At 44.0% G+C, this 21,116-nt stretch overlaps 1 long non-coding RNA gene across 1 annotated transcript; it reads right to left on the minus strand.

The window, feature by feature from the left end:
- Window positions 1–678: 678 nt before the first annotated feature.
- Window positions 679–20,787, minus strand: LOC134883189 (uncharacterized). The gene is made up of 3 exons (XR_010168245.1): window positions 20,327–20,787; window positions 18,537–18,695; window positions 679–1,616 (listed from the first exon to the last, which is right to left on the minus strand). It is a non-coding gene; the product is annotated as an uncharacterized LOC134883189 (long non-coding RNA).
- Between the last annotated feature and the right edge of the window lie 329 nt (window positions 20,788–21,116).

Here is a 21,116-nt window from a genome sequence, read left to right on the forward strand (position 1 = left end):
TCTCTCAACCACTTGTTTCAGCTTTTGAAAGTCTTTTGTTGCAGACAAGATGAAACACACACACACACTTTGAGAGTCACACACTCTCACAGGTGACAGCTGGAAGCGCCGCAGTGGCATTTACGGACAGACTCTCCCACTCCCCCAGGAGGACGTTAATGGATGGGTCTGCATCGGTGTGTGCGTGTTTGTAATTACTCGTCGGCCCGTTAATGAGACGGAGATGCTACACGGCATCAGAGGAAGGACTTCTCACAAAAACCCTGTTGCTCATCCTGACCCCTGACTCCTATCTTCACACTCCAGCTAAGCCGCTGATTGGACAGCTGCTCGGCGGTAGATTGGAGCCCAGCTCGGCGTGAAAAGCTGAGATGGGCTCCAGTCCTCCATGGGTGACTTTGGAAAATTACTGTACACTTTCTCACTTGGCTGAAGTTCTCGCTAAGTTGATCCGACATAAGCAGGTAGGGGTGAGGATTCAGCCTCCGTGGAGGTGTGATTAACGGGGGGAGAGATGGGGAGAGGTGTGACCGAGGGAATAATGGTTCGCTCTTCACGCTCTTATACAGTTCGGCGAGAAATGAATCAAACCGGTAAGAAACGTTTGCTTTCGCCAGCTGCCAAGGGAAAAGAGTGAGCACGGAGGGTAATGGGGGATGAACTCCAAGGTCACAGGTTTTTATTTTGATATTTATTACATTTTTACAGATTAAAAAGTGTTAAAATACATGAAGTCAAAGATACTACCCGTCACATATTAGTACATATTCACAATAAAAGCCTGTGCTTTCTGAAGCCCCTTCACTGTTATAGAGTGGTGCAGTGATCACGCATTTTTAAACCAATCCAAAAGACGCATCGCTAAGAGGCCCCTCGACAAAAAGCAATGGGATTTTTCCATTGGATTTCAATGAATTGCAGAACATAAGCTCTGTGGCAAACATACACTCATCTCGTTTTGGTTCAGCAGGATAATCTCCACGTGTTAACACTACTTTGTCATCGGCAGAAGTACGAAGCTAATGCTAGGCTATGAAAAAAACGACATTGTGGTTGCATAATGCTAAGCTAAAGGCGGCTAATGTTTGGCGTGATGATGTGTAGTCGTATATTTAGACAACCGCTGTATTTATGACACATAAAAGCTTTGGATATTCACCAGTGGAGTATTCACTGAGACATTTTAAGTCGTAGACCAACGTGGGAAAATCTCTTAGGTGTGTTTTAACCACAGACCTTTTAGCCACGACACAAAAATCCATTCAAGGGAACCGGAAGTGCTAAATAGCTAAGTAATTTCCAGGTTGGATGACTTGTTTCTGCACCACTCTATAGTACCTACATGTATAATATCAGACAGTCGTTGCTGGGCAGCAGTAACACACACAGGCGGTATATTTGAGTCTGTTAAAGAATAAGACCGTGGTGAAGGTGAGGAGAGGCTGCACCACTACCACACCTCAGTTTCACGATCCCTGCCTCGCTCCGCCTCCTCAACCTGCTCTTCCTCTTGCTGCTTTTTCTTCTTCTCTCGTCGGCAGCAGGAGCCCTTCAGGCCGCAGAAGCAGGCCCAGGTGAAGGGCATGGCCTATCGGACGCACCGCATCCACGTAAAGCTGCGGAAAGAGAGAGGGGAAGGGAGGGACAGGGAAGAGAGGAGTTAAAATGTGTCTCTTTCATCTGGCAATCGCAGATACCACACTGCTCGTTGAGTTTTAACAAGATATCCAGTATCAAAGAACAAGAAAGAGAAGAATTTATGAATTCTTTCCGGCTTTTCATTTGCGTACTGAGGCAAAGTTTCGAGTTGGAACTTTTAGCTGAAATGATGAAGAGGTTAAGCCTTTTTTTCTGGCATCACTGGATTCACTTCCAGCTTGACTAAAAGACTTGCCTAAAGTAAAAAAAATATGATCAAGTAAGAAAGTTGCCACGTCATGCTGTGCAGTGGATGCCAACTGCTCTGAGGAAGAAAACAACCACCAGTGCAAACCTCCTGCCTGCTAATGATAAATAAATCATTTAAACTGCATCTTTAGGCTTATTAAATGGATCTTCGGTTTACTTCTGGATCCCTTCACATCTACATTTACTCATACAACTTTCATTTTAGCAAGTACAAAAACAACTAAATGATAAGAAGTACATTTCTAAAGGGGAACTAAAAAGTCCCAATCTACTTTCATGAACAGAAAACTTGCAGGGATCCAAAACCTGACAACACTGTCAATTTTAAGGAAGCGTGACCCCTAAGCACGCTGCATTATCGTCTATTTCACTCTTAAAGGGACCTATATTCCAAAATGAACATCAATAAGACTTGTGAGAAGCAATTGGGACCATAAACTCGTCAGGGAAATCATTAACGAGGCAATAAATCAAATGAGAAGTAGTGCCTTTTTTTCATAGACTTCTATACAACCAGACCTCGCTAACCCTTCCCTATGCTGGGTATTCAAATGTAATGCAACATTGAGGCACTTCCCCTTTAGCTTCACTTCCGATCCACAGAAGTTGCGGCCTGGAACTTTTCTTCCTACTCGTAACGAATGAGCTTCAAATCTTAATCGTCGGTCAGTCGTTCGGTTTCCCTTTTCTTCGGTACGCCAAAAGTTACAATCAACTTCAATGAACTGAAAAACTAAAATGTTTAACGGTTTTAAATGTTTTACCATTCCTTAAACATCCTTCATTACTGTTATTTTTCACTCTAAATGGGACCAGACTTCACAAAATGAAGGATCGAGATTTTAAAAAATGCCAGAAAGATGTGTTCTGATGTACTAAATCCAGTGTCTTTTTCTCCTAGACTTCTATGCAGTTGCTAACCCTCGTGAAGTTGCCCGCCAGTGTCTTCAGAAAGTCAACATTTAGGAAAAATCTGAAATTAGAAAAAAAAAGTCAGATCTTTGAGGAAAAAAGTGATGATTTTGAAGAAAAGTCGGAAATTCAAATTTGGGAGAAAAAATCTGAAGTTTGAAAAGAAAATCAAACGGAAAAAAGATTGCGAGACAAAAAGTGTTAAAAAGAAGATGATTAGGGCCACATGAGAAAAAGGAGTTAAATACTGGGACATTTTGAAAGTCGAATTTTAGGGAAGAAAAGTCAGAATTTGGAAAACATTATCGGACATAAAAAAAAATAATCTGAAATTGGAAAAAAATATATACAGATCTTTTAGGAATAAGTGATAATAAAAAACGGTCCATATCAAAAACCCATTTCACTTCACTTGGTAGCAGACCACCCCAACTAAGCCAATCAGATAAAATCGGGAAAGTTTCAAAATAAAAGAGCGATCATTTTGACAAAATCTGGGATTTCCCATCACTCACATAGCTTACAGCTGGTGTTGTAATCGAGCGAATGTATAGGAGACGGCTGTCGATAATGCTCAAGGCCGTGGGAGTTTGTCTTTCAGGTCTCTGCAGCGGTCTCAGCAGGAAACTCAATGCACAGTTCCTTCAATAGGTCAGTCAAACATACACTGCGGTAAAGATTGGCATGGTGGTCTATTGAGCGCTGTCACTCAGACAGGAGACACATTACCATTATGCTTCCTCGCACATTTTTCTTCACATCCTTATATGCAGCTCAATTACTCTCCCACTCTGTCCTTTTAAACACTCACACACACACACACACACACACACACACACACACACACACACACACTTATAGCCAGAAGTAGTCTTAAGGCTCACTAAACTCCCAACGTTAACATTTTTCCGAAAGCACGCTGGAAGCCAATCACAAACGAGCGCTTAGATTAGGAGACTCGAGGTGAAACTGAGAGCTTCATTAAATACCAACCTGAGTCAGCAGCACCAGCAGTGTTCGCCGCGCGCGTGTGTGAGTGTGTGTGTGTGTGACCATAACAAAGGCCCAGACCAAACATAAAGTGTCCGTACTAATGCGTGTTTGTGTGGCCTTAGGGATTGATGTGCGCTTCAACCTGTGTCTTATGGGGGCAATTAGCCGAGCCAGACTCCAGGCTGCCTGCAAGCGGAGACGAAACGCCTCAAGGCATGCAGTGTGTACGAGTGTGTGTGCCATAAAAAACCCTCTCCGTGTGCACTTGTGTTATCCCTCCTGTCATTTCATATATCCATCTAATCCTTCGTCTGCAGATCTCCCACTCTGTACCCAATGGCTTAAGACCCTATGTGACATGCCAGAGAAAAATCACATAGGAATAGAAAGCCATAAAACACAGCAGCGAGCCACTCAGGAGTCAAACTTTTCCCTCTGCACGATGATGTGTGTGTCCAGGAGTGTGTGTAGAGCTCTCACTTCATGACTTTAACACCCTCAGCTTGTCTGACAGCTTACAAGGCCCTGCAGAGGATTTACAACAGTGCTGAGACACCTCTCTCCACTGTGTATCCTTCTTGTCTCCACTGTGTATCCTCCGATCTCTCCCTTCCCCACTCTCTCCGTCCCGACTACCCTGCCAGCCAATCGGGAGTCAGTGTCTTGTTTTGGCGGTGTGTGTAATTACTCGGGGTTTCTTTCACAGCCTGCAGACCCCTCTCTGAATTATTAACCGGCTGAAAATGGATGAGTCAACGTTAACAGAAGAAGGAGAGGGAGGCAGAGCAGCCCACGTGCTTCTACAAATACACACTTAAATGAACAGCCAAAGGCCCGAGTGCAGCCTGGCACCATGAATGAACCATGGAGGGATCCAAACTAGTGTTGAAAACACATTGGTGATTTATCCAAGGAAGAAGCAAACTGAATTATTTAATACTCTGGAAAAAGAAAACTTCAAGGTAGTCTTGTTCCCAAGTATCCCCATGACTTGGTGCTGCTTCAATGCATTCAAATGACTGCTGTTGGACTTTAAGGCCAATAGCGATTCACCAGGGCGAGGAAAAAACGAACTTTTCCTCCCACCTGTTTCAAGTAATCTCATCAATAAAATTCATAGCATTAGAAAAGTCGTTTGTGACCTATTGCATTTCGGGAAAGTGTACAGTAATGCTCAATCAAAGCTGCCACAGGGCAAAATGTAGCTTACCTTTCAGGCCTGCAGACTTTTATATTTAGTTTATATTGAGATAAATGATGTATTCAGCCTCAGGAGTTTTGTTTAAAAGGTTAAACAGTACAACTTCACGATAAGACTACCTTTTTAAAAGATTCATAAAGGGTTATTAATAAGTTTGTAACCACTTTATTAATCATTAAGCACCCATTTATAAACCACTTCTGACATAGTTTCATACATCAACACAGGCTCACTATTTGGCAAGATGACTAAGCCTTATATTGGCTACCTAGCTTCCTTCCTCTTCTTCCTCAGCAAGCATCCTTGGTATCTGTTGTTCACTGAGTTGATTCCCCCCCATCCATCTTGATGTTTCTTGGCATCTCTTTAAGCTAAGTAGCCAATAAAAGGTTTAGCAGTACAGATAAATGTGGGCTCACTATTTGGCAAGCAGCCGGTCACAGTGGACAGTCACAGTTTATTGTTGTCTTATAAAAGCTCATTAATGATTTATAAAGTGTAAGTCACAACCTAATTCATACATGAATTACAAACTATTCGTAAATCCCTTTTAATGGTAGTCTCATTGTAAAGTGGTACTAGTTTAACACCTTAATTTACAACTGAATGAAGCTGATTACCCTCAGTTAACATAAAAAGCACCACCAACAAACCCTTAACTAGTTTGGTGATATGCGTAATTTAGTCCAGTGTTGATACAGCAGCAACAACCTAATTTCCCAGCATGCTTTTCCTGACTTTTCAGAAGCAATGCCACTTGACAGGATGTCACTGTCAATACTGACTACAGGATCTTCTGGTGGTGTTTTGCCCAACCGTCATCAAACTGTTGTCAAATTTGGGCAAAACCCTTCGCTCCTTGGAGCAGATCAAACCTGTCATTCTGATTTATTTCCATCTGTTCCCACCTTGTGCTGAGTTTAAGAAAAAATAGAGCCTGTGGCGTGCTCTCTGGGGCCGAGGAACCACTAACTGTCAACTAGTGGAAGTTTAGAGATAAAAACGAACCCCCTCGGCAGAAAATCTGTAGTGAAGGCGTATGGGAGACGACATGATGGATATGTGAAGCATGATGAATAAAACTCAGTCAAAAGGTTTAAATACCCTTCCTATGCATCAAACATTAATCCTGCTGTAATGTAGTTTTCACACTAGCTTTCGATTTGTCAATATGCACACACATGCATGTACGTATCCAAGGTGGTCCGTCAAAAAATGTGACTCTTGGTTTGAGAAATGGCCGGTAAAATTGCATTTTACCTACAGGAATAGTCCGACAGTTTGGAGACTGCAGTTACTGACTTTCTTGGTGGGGAATTGATCATCAAAAATAGAAAGTTGTGATAATAATTGGAGTTCTTCAGGTGCAGGTAAGTACATTTCAAACTTTTAAACAGATCCACACTAGCTGTTTCCCACCTGGTTTGACTCTCCGTGCTATGCTAAGCTAACTGCCCGCTGGCTGAATCTGTAAATATTTATGAGTGGTATCGACTGTTTTTATCTAACTTCCAGGTCTTTTCCCGAAACCATTCCTTCAAGATCGATTGGTAAAAACACCCATAAACACACCTGCATGAATGCTAATAACCAGAAATATATCCACGAATACCTGCACGATATATTCCCCCTTGTATCTGATGGACAAAGAGCTGCTTTACAGTTTGTAAGGGAATCCCTTTTCCTTTCAGGAGAGCGCGAAGTCAGAGGGCTGGAAAAACATTCAGCGATAAGAAGAAATAAGATCAAGAATATAGAACGGCGGCCGTGTGGAGAATTGGAAAACAGGTGGGATTAATGCCAGTGTCATCCATCTTTCTGTGAGTCTTTTTCAACCCCATGCCTCATAGCTCCCGTGCATGTGCTCGTGTATTGTGTGTTTTGTCCATGTTTGCTCGTGTAAGCTGATTTGTGTCTTATCGAGATCCTCTGTGGAAACACACAATGCCGCTTTATTTGTTATCTTCTTGTTTGGACGGCGAGATAAGGCGATCAGCGTATGTGTGAAAGAACGCATGCCTTAATGTGTGAGTGTGTGTGTGTGTGTGTGCAGTTTGACTTGTGTCTGTTCATGTGTGTCTGTGTGTGTAGAGCAAAAGATAAGCGCAGTGTTGTTGAGTTTGAGTGACAGAATCCTAATGCTGATCCCAATGGTCAACAGCCCATAGACGTTCCGCAGAAAGCTTATTAAACTTTATCCATTATTTATACCGCCCCTTCCTTTGGACCCTCGCACACATACAAAGAAGAACGCCTGTGTGTGTGTGTGTGTGTGTGTGTGAGAGTGATTCATGCTGACAAGTGCCTGACATCTACTCATGGAATATAAGTAGCCGATGAGAAAGCTTCATCTAACGGGCAATAAGACGCTCTAACAGAATAAAAAGAGAGACCCCGCGATTGCTTCAAATATTTTCCGATTCCCAGGGAACTCGCTTTCATGTAGAGCTTTTTTTTTTAGGGTCATTAAATGCATGAGGGTGAACTTAAAAGACACATGACTGCTCACAGAATTCCCTTTAAAAACCTCAGAAAAATGGTTTTACTTACATCTTGAATTTCCCCGAGATCCGTCCACTCTTTGTCGCCACATATCAAGCTTTTCCTTTCCTCCTAACCTCCCTTTCTCCTGTCGTCCTTCTACGCCACTCTTTCTATACCATCACGTAGACCCTACAAACGTAGTGTGTCCTGGCTTCCTGCACTTGTTACTCACACAAAGCCTTTACCTGTATCTGAGGCATTCTTGTCTCCCCCCCTCCTGTTTCTACCCGCCCTCCCCGAATCTCTTTCTCTTGCCCCCTTGTCCGACACAAAATGCCCTCTGTCCTGCTCTCAGGTAAAGACTCCCGCCCACCAACCCCTCCCCGATCTAGATAACCGAGAGGGGGCTGAAGTAACGGGGAAACAGTTTCTGTTGTTCGAAACTCAAAGACGCCAGCGGTGGGTGGGATGAGGAGGTCGGGAAAGATAGATATATGGGAAGAGAAGGTGAGCAGCAAAGAGGGGAAAGTCTGATAAGGTGATATAGAAGGTAAAGCAGGAACAGTGGACGGAGATTAAATGACGTCCTGTCAGGCGGAGGTATTTCAATTGCGTGCGTGTGTGTGTGTGTGTGTGTGTGTGTGTGTGCGCAGGTACACTATGGTGCGTAGCAGAGTCTCATGGCTAACTGTCTCGCAGTCCTAGCGAACAAAGAGCCCATTGACTCGGTAACACACAGGAGCTTTCTATCTCCTCCACAGGCCAGTGCTTTGTGCTTCACCCTCTCAACACACACATTTCCAAATTCCCCCAACACACACACACACACAAGCAGCAACACACCCCTCCACCTGTGCATGGCTGTACCTGCAATCTTAGCAGGACTGCTCGATATTCAAAGTGAACGAAAAATACATCTTCTTTTGTATTTCTATGAATCAACCGGCTTTCCTTTTACTCTGTGTGCAGTGACTCACCTTGAGTTAATGTTATGCACTTGATAACATCAGAGTACAAGCAGTTTGCTTGTTTAAATTACAACTACAAGAGTATGTTTTAGACTGAAATAGTAAGTAATTAAGAGTTCAACCATCAAAAGGTTATGAGAAATGTCAATGACAGGTTGCCGCCAGATTCCAGAGTGATGAAACCCAATCGCTTGTTTTGTCTGACAAACAAAAAAGGACCAATTTAACTTTTATATCAAATAGAAAAAGGCAGCAAACACCAGTTGTGGGCTTGGACCCAATGGGAAAAAGAGCTTTTCCTGAGTGCCGTTGTGATTGATTAAATCTTTTAGTCACGTTTCGTCTGAACGATGCTACGAGGGTACAGAAGTGGGAACATTTTATCCTGCTTTTTAAGATGCATTGCATCTAAACTCTATGTTGTGACAGGAATGATAAGCCCTGCCTTCAGGTGGTCATACACTTTGTAAAATGTAATTATCTGTCAATTAACTTTGGAAATAAAGTGAGTCAAAATGTATTTAGCAAAGAGAGGCAACCCTTGCTATCTGAAACACTTTTGCGGAGAAGAAATGGTCTAACATTTTGATTTTTCAGCATCTTGGTTCGACTTTAAGTTGACTTCCCTGCAGTCAAAACACAACTTTGTCCTGTATGCAAACTTAAACTTTGTGTTGTTCGTTGGTATCTATTATTATCTCTCTTGCCTCCTTGCCGAGCAACACTGGAGCCGGCAAGGCGCTCCCGAGGTCTGCTAGAGGTACATTAATTATAACCTCCAGGTTCCAGGGGGAATTAGGCTTAACAATGTCCGCCGGGGAGCAGGGGGATTATCAGGTCTCACTAACACTACAACGGCCCGGCCAACCATGGAGTTCCTGTGAAGTTATGAACTCCCTGAATAATAACGCTGTAAGGTCTTTGCACCGGAGAATGACAGAAAGGCAGAGAGAGAGGGACTGATTTTTTTTTTTGTGAGTGTGCTTCAGTCAAGAGTCGTGTCTCATGCGATTGAACAGATTACCTGAAACTGAGAGGAGGCGAGAAATGGAGCAAGTGAGAGCGAGAGAGTAAGAGAAACGAGGACATAAAGGTCACAGTCATCTGCAGACACCGAGGGAGGGAGGAAGACGGATGGAAATAGGCTAAGAGAGGAAGGGCATCGGAAAGAAAGATAAAAATGTCTTCAGCCTTTAGTCCAACAGAACTGTATTTAAGGTCTGTCTGGTTATAGTGTTGGTATAAGGGTACTTAGGCAGGTTCTTCGTCTTACTGCAATCACACCTGAAGATATCTCCTTAATAATGAGGAACATTTCTTTGCTTTGTTTAAAAAATGCATGCTGAGATAAAGCTAAAGCTCATAAGGGGAAGTGGAGTTGGGTTGCATTAGGAATGCCGGTCATGGGTCTAATAGTGGCCGGTTGATCATTTTTAAGCCCTAAATCAGACTGAATGTCTTTTGCCTAAAGTTCATTTTTGGGTTGTTGCAGCCCGTGTTAATTCATCCCAAAAACATCCAATAGCTAAGAGGTGTAGCTAGCAAGGTACCACAAATTACCCATCATGCCTGGCTGTCGAGAGCATAGAGCATGCGCAGTTGAGTTTTCCCTTAAGCCCCGCCCCCGATCTCCTGCTCTCAGCTCAGTAGAATGAATGGACAGGGAAATTAAATCTGGATTCGGCTTTAAAAGCATTTAACAACTTTAAAAAACAACTAGTTAAAATGATCCACTGCTTTCCAGACGTGTCTTTGCACATGTAAGTGAACTGGAAAAGTATTTCTGAGCCAGGTGACGTCACGGTCTGATATGGACGTTGTAGTACCACCGTTTGGCCACTACGAATATTGCATCAGCGTCCGGTGCACTTCCTGGGGGCTCGGTCTGTATCGACTGTGAGCAACAGATGTTAGATTTAGCTAGGTGTCGACTGTGTGTTGGGTTTGTGTGACTGCCACAACTTTGTCTTTGGTATAAGGTTCCTACGGGCTCCCTTTTCCTCTGTACGTGTATAAAGTGGAGTCGTCTGCATAAGTGCGATTCTTTTACAGCATTTTATGTAGCTACTGCCGTTTTCCGGACCCAGAACAATCCGGTATCCATTCTTCTTGTTTTCCGATTGATTTTGATTCAAAAAGACAATTAATATTGCATTGTGATATTTCGTGTGCTTGCTTCCTCCATCAATTTACACAATACCAAAACATGACATGAGTATAATTAAAATAGTTTTCCCCTATTTTTTCGATCAGGAGACACCCCAAAGGGAAAATGGAAGAATGAAACACTGCCTAATAATCCTGGCGCTCATGCACAGCAACTGGCCTGCGGGCAAGTGGGGAGCTGAGTTGCAGGGAAACAAAAACGCGGCACAGCAGGGTAGTACAAAGACACCACGGCCATACTGAAAGCCAAACACATTCATAGGGGGTTTGGGCGATTTGATTCTTTACTCGGTTAATTTTACCTTCCTGCTTCAGCAATCTCCATGCTGTGAGCCATTATGCTAAGTCCATTTTATTAGGTAGTGTAATGTTGAGGCTGAATACAGCCGCTCACCTATGATAAACACGCCTATGAAATATAGCATCTAACCTAGGTTATACCTTTTCCCGTGGGTCAGTGTACTCAAAAAGTTAAAACAGCATATGATCACACCGCTCAACCAATAGACATAGACCTACGGTCTTTTCAACCCTTAACTCATAGCCTCAGACTATTTAATGAGGACTAAACATTACTTGCTATACTAATAGTAACTGTAAACAGACTAAAAATTCTCCGCATCCGAGGTCATTTGCCTTTCGGTGAGGGGGGTGATAAGAAAGAACCGGAGAGAAGAAGCAACGCAAATACCAATTCTGGATTTCATTCATTTGTGCAATGAAAAAAACAAAACACAACAAATCCAAAACTACACATCAATCCCACACTAAATCAAAAAAAAAAACAAATAACGATCGATACACACTCTTCCATTACATCCATAGCTTGCCCACTCCTCCGTTTTCCTCCGGTGGATTGGTCAATGACACGCACATTTATCTACTCGCACCTGGTGATCTATGCTATAAAGGTGTGTTTCACAAGTGCGGCAAGACAACACACACACACACGAAACGACAAAACATGCATGAGTACATGTATAAACTAGTGTATCAAGCCACTTGTTTGCAACGCTTGCAAACAAGGGTCACTCGAAGAGAGGGAGAAATAGGGAGGGATGAGGAGAGGAAGAAAGAAAGAAGAAGGGTGAGCACCTGCCTAGAACAGGCATGGTAAGGCGAAAATGCAAACATAGGAGGTGATGAGGCGAGATAAAAATAGAAAGCTGAGAGATGGGCAGAGGAAAAAGAAGAACGAGGGACAGAAAGTCAGGCCAGAGAAAGGATTAGTGATCAAAGACAGCCACCGGCCATCCTGAAAGCCCCCAAAACACACATTCATAGAGAGAGGGGGGCGGGATTAGAGTTTCTTTCCTCGGGGTTAATCATTTACCTTCCTGCTTCCCAGCAGCACCTTGGCTGTGAGAACGAGCACTTTGTGCATAAATCCATTTGCATTAGCCGTAGTGTAAATGTTAAGAGGGCAAACACACCTGCACACCCATTGATTTATTACAGCGCCGTAATGAGAATATATGCCAGTCTAACTTTCTAATTGGTTTTATAGCATTTTCCGTGGAGTAGTGTTCAGGGAAGAAGTTAAAAAACAGCATATGACATCTACATCTTCCCTCCTGCAGAAATTCCAAGGTAGACACTAGACTTCTGAAACGGTTTTAATTCCTTCTCAACCTCCTGTCTCTTTCCCTCAGACGAGTCGTCGATGAGGAGATAAACAACGTGCTGGAGATACCAATTAGACCGTCAAACGGCAGCACAACAATCCTCCGCTTCCCAGAGGAGCGCTGGTGGGTGGAGGAAGGAAGGAGTGAAAGGAAGGGGAAGCTCGGAGAAGAAGAAGCCAACTTTGCAAGAGCTCACATCTAATCAGGAAATCTTCCATCTCAATATCCCTGTGCAAAGACACACACACACACACACACACACACACACACACACACACACACACACACACACACACACACACACACACACACACACACACACACACACACACACACACACACACACACACACACTCCCCTGTCAGAGGCTTGACCTCCACTAGCTGAACCCGCTCCTCCGTATTCCATCGCCCTCCCACCGGCTGACCTGATTGGCTAATGACGGCTCATTTATCTTGATGCAGCACCTGCAGTGTCTAGTGCTATAAAGTGTGTGTGTTTCCAAGTGCGCACACACACACACACACACACACACACACACACACACATGCTGTACACCCTGCTCGACTAACTGTGTAGCACGCCAGCGTTGCCCTTGCTGCAACAGCTTGCACACATTGGTTCACCTCTGGGAATGAAGAGGAGAAAGGAGGAGGAGGAGGATGAGGAGGAGGGGGAGGATGATAAAGGGGTAAAAGAGAGGGTAAGAAGGGATGAGCAGAGACAGGGAAACAGAGGAATGAATAGAGGCAGAAAGATCAGAACAAAACATAAGAAAAGAGGTGATGAGGAGAAGAATAAAAATAGATAAAAGGGGAGAGGGGAGAGGGAGGAAACACCAGAGAAGAGAAGGGAGGGAGGGGGGAGTTCAAACGAAGGGAAGAAGGATTGATGCATGTTTTATTCACTCACTGCTAACACTCCTTTAATTACCGCAGCTCAAATCATTGCCAGTGTGATCACTGCGTATGGGGGGTGGGTGGGGGTGGGGATGGGGGATCTCTAATATGTGTAATACAGCAGGCGGGAGGAGTGAGGCCAAAGGGACGAGCCGAAGAACCCTTTAGACGCTATAAACTGTAACCCCAGCATCCATCAATAATCAAACTGTATAAAGACATCGTATAACTGACTGTAATTACAACACATTTCACAAACAACAACAACAACAATAATATTAAGTTGAGTTTACTTAATATTACCGCTGTCAACAAAGTTATGTGACATTTGATGACATAATACATTTAACTAAAGTCCACGTTTCCGCGTTTTCAGTGTACTATTGGTTGTATGATTTAGGATATAACCAAAGGCAATCATTCTTTTCATTTTTGAACGAGTGCATCATTGACAATGAGTCTATAGAGCGGTGCAGGGCTGACGTGTTTTTGTAAACTGCGCATGGTTCCCCCGACAAAAAAGCAATGCGACTTCTCCGGAGGATTTCGGAATATTGGAAAAAATAAGATCTGTGGAAAATGAACCTGTTTGATAAATGCACGTGTTGTTCAGCCGGATAATCTCCACATGTCTACCATACTTTATAATTTTTCGAAGCATAAATCTAATCTCCAGAAGCAAAATGCTAACGTCATGCTATAAACGAACTACAGCGGAGTACAGCGGGGTCGCAGGACTTCAACGGCACGCCAACTTAAGATCGTTTCAACTGACTTTCGTGCGTTTGCATATTTTAACAAAGCTTTTCCTTTTAGCCACACTGAGTTTAACTAGAAGTCCTTCAAGGGGGGGGTCACTGCTGATGTATGTAATGTCGTAGAACAAAACGTGATCCTTCTCTTAAATTTGTGTCAACCACAGACCTTATTTCGAACTATTTTCCAAAACTCGCACTGACTCTGAGAGGAGGGAACCAGAAGTGGTAACATGTTAACTCACTTCCGGGTTTTAGGACTCGATCCTGCGGCACTCTATATTCCCTATGCTGCAGAGTGTCAGAAGTCTACTTGGCGCGCCGGCTAGTGTCCAGGATTTAAAAGTGTGTAGGGTGAGTCGAGCTAGCTGTAGTCACAGCTCATGTGACCTCGTGAGCACGATTTTCAGTTTCGTGCATTTCTAATACATGCATGCCAACCATCCACCTTTTCATCTTCAACCGCTAATCTGGAGTCGGGTTTCGGAGTAAACAGCTCCAGTAGACTTCCCTTTCCCTGGCCACGTCATCCGGCTCTGACTGGGGGATTCTAAGGCGATCCCCAGGCCAGTGTGGAGATATAGTCCCTCCACCTGGTCCTGGGTCGGCACCACAGTCTCCTCCCAGCTGGACAAGGCGCCCAGGTGGCATCCAAGTGCCCGAACCATCTCAACTGGTTCCTTTCTAGTCCCTCCTGGATGACTGGACTCCAATCACCCTCTAAAGAAACCCCAAATTCGTTCTTTCGGTCCTCACCCCTCCTTCATGACCAGGTGAGAGCAGAAATGAAGTGGGCTCAGTACGTGTTCCCGCCTGGTTCCAAAGATGGACAGATTTTGAGACACGGTTTTATTTTAAGCCATTTGTTAATAGCTCAAGACTTGAGTGATGGTATTATCGATGATTCTCGATCTTCGTTTGACATGTAATTGCCTTTGATTGAAGCTCTACAGTGAGAAATAGTTAGTGTAGTTTTGTTTTCTAAGGTTTTCTACCATGCTAGCTTGTGGCAGTGTGAGAACAATCAATATATCAAATGTGCTTGATTATGTCATTTGCCCAGCCCAAGACGTGTTATACAATATGTTGTAAAGGATGTTATTTGGTTACGCCTCTCTCTGAGGGCGACTGAGGATCTGATTAAATCAACAATGCACTAAGAGACATGGACATGCCTATGCACCACCAGCCAATGAGAGAAGACTATACCTCAAAGAGAGAGAGTAGAAAAGCTGTTGGAATTGAGCGATCGAGGCTTTTCCTATGAGCTGTAGACAGATAACTACTCAGATGTGGACTGTGCTCAGTGACGTAGGGAAGGACCACAGCTGTGCTTTCCTTTTGTAGACTTATCATGTCATCATATGCTGTTAAAACTTGACGAGAGGATTCTACTTGCCTATTCCTTCTTCAAGATTTAGAACCTAACAAGCGCCAGTCATCTGATTGGTTGCGCGTCGAAGAGTCGATGGGAAACAAGTTGACATAATTGGAACTTTGGGCCAATGGAAACAACGTCGACGTATCATGATAGGGCGGTTTTAGGCTGACGTTAATTAGAAACTTAATATTTCAGAGTCATCTCTTTCCCTCGAAATGTACTTGAGAACACGTCCCGATGAGAGCCCTATTTTAAGGAGAGAACACTGAATCAATGAATCTTTCCTCACTTGCAATAAACTGCATTCTGCATCTCAAAGTGCACCCACATACTCGCCGTCTTCTCACAAGTAGACCAGTTTGACTTTTCTGGAGCAACCGCAGCGCAGCTAATTTTATTTTTTATATAATTGATTACCGCAATCGCCTTACATGTCATGCCTTACTCATCCCTATCTCCTCCTCCTCCTCCTCCTCCTCTGCTTCCTGACTGCAGAGAGAGAGAGAGGAGGGTTTGCATGTATTATGTCTTCTTTTGTTCTTTGCTGTCGGCTCATTGTCAAAAAAAAAAAAAAAAAGAGGAGAGGAAGCGGGAAGCGGTTAGTGGGAAGGGGGGGGGGGCGTAGGATGGTAGAGGATGAGTGGGTCCCGATGTGACATCCGTCCTGACTGTAGGTAGATATTGGAGGCTTCACCCACCTCTAACCCCCCCGACACCCCCAACCTTTCTCTTTGTGCATTGTTATCTCTTATTTTCTCTCTCGATCCAGGTGCTGCTTATCCTAACCCCCACAACCCTGCTTATCTCTCACACTGCCACCACCAACTCACACTTTGACACATGAACACACACATTCCTTCAACCTGCTCCCCCCTCCTCCCCCTCCAGCCTCCACATCCCCATCTTTATCCCTTCCACCACGGGAACGCTGGAGGCAGCTGGCGGGCCGTGACCTATCCTATTGCTGCTCCCGAGTCAGCCCCTGACATGGCAGGCAGGCAGGCAGGCAGGCAGGCAGGCAGACAGACAGACAGACAGACAGACAGACAGACAGGCAGCAGGCAGCAGACAGACAGGCAGACAGACAGACAGACAGGCAGGCAGACAGACAGGTAGACAGACAGGCAGACAGACAGGTAGGCAGATAGACCGGGGGAAGCAAGGAGCTCATCAACTCCAGATCTTTATCTTAACTCCAAGGCTTAATCCGGATGCTACTGTAGCAGCCAAGAGGCAAAACAGAGGGATCAACTCAGCTTAAACTCCCGGAAATCTTTTTTTAAAAAGTCAAGTTTCTACGCAGCAAATCCAGCACTCTATGACCTAACCAGTTTCAAAAACCTGCCTTTCATGAAGCATATCCAGCCCATACACCAACACTGAAACACATGAGCTCATACTACAGTTTACAGAAGCAGGAAGACAATCTGAGCTGACAGGAAATGCTCCGTTTCAGTTTAACACACACAGTTAATCTCACACACACTATTTTATGAACATATAGGTTCAGCTGCTGAATTACAAACAGAACAAATGAACCAAAGAAAGAGAAAACCATGAAGCAGATTCAGGCAGTAGGAGTATAGATTCACTCTGAAAGTATGAGAGAGCAGAACAGCTGACAGAGGAGAGAGGACACCTGATCCTCTCAGAGCTATGAAGAAGTCAGAAACATTTAAAAAGTGAGATTTTTTTAGATTCATTCAGAATTTGGAAAATGTGTCCTGAAATTGAAAAGGTCAAAATTTGGACAAAAATGTCAGAATTTTGAGGACAAATCTGAAAACTGAACAAATTCCGAAATCGAGAAAAAAAGGCAGATTCTTTTTTTTTTTTAAAGTCAGAATTCGAAAAGAAAAATAACAAAAGACAAAAAAAATTATGGAAAAATGTCAAGAGTTTTGGGAAAAAATAATCAGAATTAAAATAAAAAAATAAGGATTTTGAGACAAACATTCCACAATTATAATTTATAAAAAATGTAGCTCTCCAAAATTAAGATCCCATGAAGCAGATTCAGGCAGTAGGAGTATAGATTCACTCTGAAAGTATGAGAGAACAGAACAGCTGACAGAGGAGAGAGACACCTGATCCTTTACATCAAACACTAGATGCTCTTTTAGTAGCGTTTTAATCCTGCTAATAACCCCCAATTTTCATTAGAAATGTAATCTGATTACATCTTTTTTTTTGTAACTGTGAGGGAATACAGTTACCTTTTGCTGTGTCCTGATTACGTAATCCCGTTACTCTCTAACCCTAGTTACGGTTAGACGCATTGTTTGGAATTCTTCAAAACTGAGACGCCCTCTCGTCCTGACGTCTGCTTCATTAAGCTTTCCTGTTTTCCGAGGCTTAAAAGGCTTTAATTCTGAAACATCTTTACCAGTGTGTCCTGTTTCGGCTCTGTAAATGTTGGTGGGGTTTGGCCATGTCTCAACGTTCATACTTTGACGATCCACGGGTAACATTTCGCAGCGAATCTTTGAACTTTTTTTTTGTTGCAGTGTTGTCGCTGCTGGCTGGGTTGGGAGGGTGAGGCTGCCTGGGCCGAGCTCTCCATCCTGATTTAGAATTAGATCTATTTCTGTTCATGCTCCAACCCCGCCGGGAAATATTTAAATCTGCCGTGGAATGTGTGTAAATGTGTGTGTGACAACAGAGAGAGAGAGAGAGTAGAGCTAACTCATGTGTGTTTCTGTACTGTTGTGGGAGAATTTGCATTTGGCACACACACGGCTTCGGTAGCGGGGGTTTTCTCTTCTGCAGGCATGCCAATTATAAGTCGCTGAAGTCAAATCAAACAGAATGTGGAAGGAGGGAAGATAGAGGAAGAAATAGAAAGATGGAACGGAGGAGAGAGAAACAAAGGGGGAAGTGTTTGCGGGCTCGCCGTGAACTAGTGGGGAGTAAAGACTCAAGCCGTGGTCAGTAATTCATAAGCAGAGCACGTACGGACTGAGCCGAGCTTACCCTCTGGCTACACACACACACACACACACACGCACATACACATACACGCACACACACACACACACACACACAGCCACATATCCAGCTCCATATCCATCTTATATACATTCAAATGTCAGCACCTTTGACCCCTGTTACCGCACAAACACACACACAGAAATTCCCACACACACTTCACCTTAATCTTTCATACCCTGCTCACACTTTAGAAATAAACTAAATCACATCATAAAAGTGTGTTTTCTTAGATGAAAAGGTGAAACACACTCACCTCAGAGTGGATCCCGGTGCTCCGCTGCTTCTGCTGCTGCTGCTGCTGCTGGTGTAGGAATGACACACACACACACGCACACACTCTTGTGCACGCTCACACTCGGAGGACGAGGTGTGTGTGTGAGGACAATGAGACTTGGATGGAGTCTGGATGGAGCTGAGCAGCGGTAGTAGGAGGAGGGAGGGAGGAAGGAGGAGGGAGGAGGAAGGAGAGGGAGGAGGAGGGAGATGTATGGTTGGGCGGGAAGGTGAAGAGGAAAGAGAGAGAGGGAGGGAAGGAGAGAGAGAGATGAATACAGCAGAAGAAGAAAAGACTGGAAAAAAAATGTGAAAAGGGTCCCACTATAGTGTGTGTGTGTGTGTGTGTGTGTGTGTGTGTGTGTGTGTGTGTGTGTGTGTGTGTGTGTGTGTGTTAAGGTGTGTGTGCGCGTCTCTTGAGACTTGGCGCCGTGCCTCGTAGCATAAAGTGTAGCGAGAGCAGCCTTACATCTTTTCTGAGTGTCCGTGTGTATCTGTGTGTGTGTGTGTCCTCCACTCAATCAGCTCGCCAGTGTTACACATCTCACGTCTTCTTGTCTCAGACGCTCCTCAAGCCTCCTCTTCATCCTCTTCATCTCTCTCTCCCTCTCTCTCCCTCTCTCCGGGGAAATACCTCTAATCTCTCCACCAATCCGGCTCTTTCTCTTTTAGTTTCTTCTCACTAAGCTTTGCACGGCTAAAAAAGAAGTTATCAAACCTTTCTTTGTCTGTAATTGAATCCTAAAACGTTAAGATTCTGCCACATCTGAAGGGACATTTTAACATGTTTGCAACAGAGATGAAATGTCTCACAGTTTGAATAGAAAGTGGAAAAAGCAGATCCCTGCACTGGGAGCAGAAGATACACTGAATTGTAAATATTTCTTAAGTCTTCGTCTGTCTTTTAGAGCTTCGTTGTTGGTTAAATCCTATTTAAAACACCAATGACATGTTTTTATAAAGTTTAATTTGAATTTCTGCCACAAACCCAAAGACCGGATCACCTATGAACCTGTTAAAACTCACCAGAACATCAAATGTGCCTCAAAGTAGTCCCTAATAAAAGCACTTCTTACTTCCTGTTCCAGAAATGTTTGATCGGGGCTTAACCTGTCAGGGAAATTATTTAGCTTTTTTTAAACGTGAAACTTTAAGCACGAGAAAATCAAATGTGCATTCATCCGCCGCTGAAAATAGTCCCCAAAAAGCACTATTCACTCACTGTTGGAGCAATGTTTGACAGGTGCTCGGAGCCTTTGATAAGAGGAGCCTATTTTAATAGCTTATAACACCAGGTTTGGTGACAATTTAATTTACAAAATGTTGTTATCTTTAAAGAATACACAAATAAGTACATATACACAACACACATTGAGCTCCAGGTGTGTGTGTGTGTGTGTGTGTGTGTGTGTGTGTGTGTGTGTGTGTGTCTGCTCTCAATCCTCCGGCTCAGCCACAGAGAAACCAATCTCCACATCCAATTATTTGCTTCTCAAAAGGCAGACAGATGGAGAGAGCGGAAGAAACAGAGCGACGCAGAGAGAGACACAGAGTTATAGAGAGACGTCTCTTTGAGGGTCTGCATTGGGGGGGGAATTAATTAGAATGAAAAAGAACTCTCCGCTTCGAGTCCGGAGAACAGTTTCACAATTAGTCCAAAAAAAAAAAACCCTGCCTGTGGACACAACTCAGCGGAGAGGAGGAGATCACACAGAGATGAAGTTGTTAGAGAATGATTGTTATGTATGGTTTAGTTTTGTGTCTCCGTACCCTTCTGGTTGTCCTGCCTTCTTCTGTCCTTTTTGATTCTTCCTTCAGTCGTCCTTTCCTCCCTCCGCTGTCCGGGATATTCCATCAAAGAAGAAGAGTCACGGTGGCAGAGGAGGCATCGCTGTGCTCCAAACACACTCCGGCTTTCGACTCTTTTCCCTTCGTTTTCTCTTCTTACTTTTTGTCGGACGGAGCATTTTTCTTTCGACTCTTTTCTTTTCTTCCCCGGTAGCGGTGACACAGAGCGTAGGGGTGGGGGGGGGATGAAGAGTGGACAGAATGACTTAGGGTGAGTAACAGAAAAAAGGAGGGAAAAGAGCAAAGCGTTGGTAGATGGAAAGGAGAGCGGGGAATGACGGGGAAGAGGCAGGTGGATGTTTGGCTAGTGACACATCGTGGAGGTGTGTGTGTGTGTGTGTCTGTGTGACTGTGTCAGAGCACGGGGGCCGTCCTTCCAGCCGACACACCACCAACGAGGTGGAGGAGGAACGAATGAGGGGTGTAGATAGAGCAAACGCATGACTCCTCCTCCCTGGCATAGACACACAAACACACACACACACACACACACACACACACACACACACACACACACACACTTCATCATTCATTATCATTCACTGGATTTCTCCATGACACGCATGGCTAACCTACTCACAGAGACAGACCCTGAACTGAATCCTAATGGAGGACAGGAGGAGGAGGAGGAGGAGGAGGAGGAGGAGGAGGAGGAGGAGGAGGGTGTAGCAGGTGTCTCTTCTACGTCTATTGTCCCTCGTCCAATGTGTGT

The sequence above is a fragment of the Eleginops maclovinus genome, chromosome 20 (assembly GCF_036324505.1).
Source record: "Eleginops maclovinus isolate JMC-PN-2008 ecotype Puerto Natales chromosome 20, JC_Emac_rtc_rv5, whole genome shotgun sequence".
In the NCBI taxonomy this organism is placed as follows: Eukaryota; Metazoa; Chordata; class Actinopteri; order Perciformes; family Eleginopidae; genus Eleginops; species Eleginops maclovinus.